At 30.5% G+C, this 4,237-nt stretch overlaps 1 long non-coding RNA gene across 1 annotated transcript; it reads left to right on the forward strand.

The window, feature by feature from the left end:
* The first annotated feature begins 357 nt into the window (after positions 1-357).
* On the forward strand, positions 358-2,139 carry LOC120076719. Its single transcript, XR_005481628.1, has 2 exons — positions 358-636; positions 1,832-2,139. It is a non-coding gene; the product is annotated as an uncharacterized LOC120076719 (long non-coding RNA).
* The last annotated feature ends 2,098 nt before the right edge of the window (positions 2,140-4,237 follow it).

A 4,237-nucleotide genomic window follows, 5' to 3' on the forward strand; every position in this document is an offset into this window, starting at 1 on the left:
ATCCGATGTTTTTTTCATGAAAAAAGATGAAAATTCTTTTAGCATAAACACCTTTGGACTAACAAAAATTAAAATATGAAATAATATAATAGTGACCTAAAATAAAAATTTAGATCATCATCATTAGAGGTCCCAATTTCTGTTTGAAATAATGTAAAAGAATTTATACCCTATCGATAGTTTTAGAATATCTTATGAAAGTTAAAAGGGTAATTTTTAAACAAAATGGTAAAATTCGAGGTTATACTTTAGCATTAAATTCATATAGAAGAAAGTACAAAATTGTTGTTATGTCGTGTCATAGTATATTTAATTCCCCATTAAAGAAGCACACAGACTCTCATTCAAACCCTTTATCCAAAACCCTTCTTCAGCTAAAAAAACATAAAAATGGAGGATTCAAGTGAAAAAATCAACAAGCTGCCTACTGAAACTGACTTTGGTAGTCACTGTTGTTTATGTTTACCAATAATTTGCAACTGGAAGTCCCTGGTGGAAGCTTTCATGTCCATTCTGAAGTTTTTAGGGTTTAAAAAACAACACAAACATACTTCCTCCGCACCGTACCGGCCGCTCTCTTGCTCGCCGGAGCCTGCCTACACCGCCGCCTCAGATCATCCTCAGACCGATACATCGGTAAGCCCTTCTTTAGTGTACATACTTTCATTCCCTTGTAGTTTGGGTTCCTTCTGGTTTTTGTAGCTTTAAAATGTTTATGTTTCGTCTCTTTACCATCTTTTTCTTTTGCGCTTCTAAAATGGTGTCTCTATACTTAAGTTTTTTTTTTTTAGACTGAGATTTGAAGCTTTATTTTAGTATATGGATAAAAAAAATAAAAATTATAATTAAAGAAATAGCTTGTACATTGTTTGAATTGAATAGTAATTTATGAAAATATTCTTAATTAAAAAACACTTTTTTTTCCTATAATTTTAAAAATAGAACAGTTGCAAATATAGAGATTAGAGTCAAAGTATTAGCAGATATAACATATGTAAAAAAAATTACAAATATAATCAAATTTAAATAGTCTATCAGTTTGGTAGGAGTCTATCAATGATATACCTCTATCACTGCTAAGAGTCTATCAACGATAGAAGTCTATGGCTGATAGATTGGCTATATTTACATTTTTTTTTAAATAATGTTAAACATTTGGTTATTATTCCTAAAAATGCTATCAATTATAATTACCCTTTAAAATCAATTTATAGAGTTGGAACCTCTTTATAAGTGAGTTTGTCAATAATGTCCGACATACTTTGCTTTTATAAGTGAGTTTTGTCAATATATTGTTTTTATATTTAGAATTTGGTTAAAAATTTGACTATTTTTTACTTTAAAAAAATAAAACAATGATAGAAATTGAGAAATTGAGAAGAAATATGTTTCATTCTAAAAACTAAAAACAAAAGACCAGATAGTTACGGTCCTGTTAGGTAATTATTTTATTTTTAGTTTTTGTTTTTGAAAATTAAGTTTATCTCATCTACATTTCTATCTTTCTTGAGTACAATTGGTGAATTCTTAGTCAAATTTATAAAAATAGAAACAACTATTTTTAGTTTTCAAAATTTATCTTGAATTTTTTTAAACTGTCGATAAAAAATAGATAAGAAAGAAAGAAATTTGAACGTGAAAATAGTGTCTATAGATTTAATTTTAAAAAACAAAAAAGTTACAAAACCAACCTATTCAATCTAGAAATATAAGACAGATAATGGAGAGGGTTTGTTCGTTGTTTTGACTCTGACCTTTTCTTAAAAAAATAATAAAAAATTTATTTTTAGTTTAATAATGAAGAAAATTTTGGTTTTGTTGGATTTTGTAGGTTCTGCAAGGAGAGTTCAGTAGACGTATTCCTCCACCGCCACGAAGGAGCACCGGCGGGGGTGGCCAGATAAACTAATAATATATTGTTATCTCGGCGTGACTTCTTTCTGGATCAAGTAATTATTGTCTGATATGTGATAAGTAAAACTCACTAATATTTTTAGTTAATATATATTGTTGGAACGACTACTCTCCTATGGACAAAAAATGATAGACAACAAACGGTTACGAATGCAATCGTCAAAAAATAGAACTTGTAAAAAAAACATGTTTTACGTTGAGTCGTGGATTTTGCTCTCTTAAAAACGTTTTGCGACTCTGTCCAAATATATAAGCATTCTGCACAAGTGTTCACACCTTTTATAGGCCTTGAAGGCCAGTTGTTAAAGTGCAATAACATGGCTTTCATTTTGACCAATAACCTTCTTAATTCCCCTTTCAATGAATAAGAATCAATAACTAGATTTTATTTCTAATTTCAGGAGAAACAGACACTTTTATCATCACTTTCCTATTCAATACTATAAGGGGTTTATTTATATATACATACACACACATAAAACAAATTATTAAAGAAAAAAAAAAACTTGCATCCACACACACACAAATTATTAAAAAAAAACACATGTGTGCACACACACAATAACAATTCATTGTCAAACATAAATAACCGTAACTCATTTCAATGATCATTTATCCAGAACAAACGTAACACAAAACAGAGTGCAATAAACATGAATTTACCCAATAACCTTCCGAATTCCATTTTTTATGGACATCAATCAACTACTAAGTACTAATACTAATTTCATGATAAACATACACATTCATCACCATTTTCCAATTCAATCTAATATGGGATAAAATGGGATGAGGAGCTGGTGATGAGAGCTCTCAACCAAGGAGATAAATGGAACTCACTTGTGGAAATCAGAAGGCAAGTCAAATGTTCCACACCTTTTATGTTGCTTCATGGACATATGCCTTTTGGATCTTTTTGAATTGCTCCGCAAAGCTCTCTTACGAGAGCCAATTATTCCAGCATGTTTTGAAACAGAGTTATCAAGAAGAAAGCATCAATTTTAAACTCTTTTGACCGCTTAATGTAACTACTAGTTCTTAACTTGTGACAAATCCTATCAACCACTCTTCCTCTATTATTTGAAACCTACATAGGTGAGATTAAAGTTAACCATGTACATACTACACATAGTTCTTTTTCCAGTAATTAGGTATATGAGACATTGTACATAACATTGTTCTTTTTCCAGTAATTAGGTATATGAGACATTGTACATAACATTGTGGCTATGGTCCAGAACACTATTTTTTGGAAACTTCACCACCCAAAGCCAAACTCATAAAACAACGATTTTCTTTTTATATGTTATTAAGATTATGTTAACTTTTCACAAATTTTTCATCTTTTTTAAGTCCACATTTAAGTTCTTAACTGTATCCCAAAAATAAAATTTTAAAAACTACTCTTTTGAGTTTTTAAATTTTGGCTTAGATATTGAATTTGCTTTTGAAAAGTTTGTAGAAAACACAAAAACATGTGAATGAAGTAGCATTTATAAACTTAATATTCAAAATACAGAAAACCAAAGACTAAATGGTAAAAGGCCTTCTAAAGTTTCCATTGAGGACAACTTACATCCATAGTTGTGACCATCAATTTTTCATTCACAGCAGCCGAGAGGGTGAAATATATAGGATCACATTCATTCACATTTGCATATGAAAGAAATCAATTAACAATAAGCAAACTAAAAACAAACTGCCTTCCCCACCAAATGTACAATGAGGGGACCTTTACTTGGGGGTTTCCCTTCAGAGGGCAAAAGAATTGAAGAATCATACTGATTTCTTGAAATAATGATAAAATAGTTCCCAGGCTTGGATATAGAAATTAAGGAGAACCTTAATTCCAAACAAGTGACCATCTAGATGGCCTGAACAGGTATTTACAGCATCCCAAAATAGGAAAAATGTAAGTGTCAATCATATGTTAAACTAAGATATTTTGTGCTTGTGTAGGGAAAAAATCTATTTGCTTTATTTTAGCCAAGTGACACACATATCACTGCTTCTCTAAGAAGATAGCAACCTCGGTTCAAACTTTAAAATTCTTTGCATTCACTATCCCTCCAAGTAGCATAACCAGAGAGGAACAACGTTCCACTCAACTAAACCAGAAAACTCCGGCTATTTGTTTTAAGTGCAACATAAATTGTTCCTATTCTAAGAAAACAGAAACATCAATTTACACATCAACGTTCTTTTCATTCAAAACATCTCCAATTGGCATATCTGATACAAAACTAAAGTCCAGAGCACCTTAAGTATAATTCAAATGTTGACTCAGTAATTAAGGAAATAGATCATGGTAAATACAGCCATA

Source organism: Benincasa hispida, chromosome 4 (assembly GCF_009727055.1).
Source record: "Benincasa hispida cultivar B227 chromosome 4, ASM972705v1, whole genome shotgun sequence".
Classification (NCBI taxonomy): domain Eukaryota; kingdom Viridiplantae; phylum Streptophyta; class Magnoliopsida; order Cucurbitales; family Cucurbitaceae; genus Benincasa; species Benincasa hispida.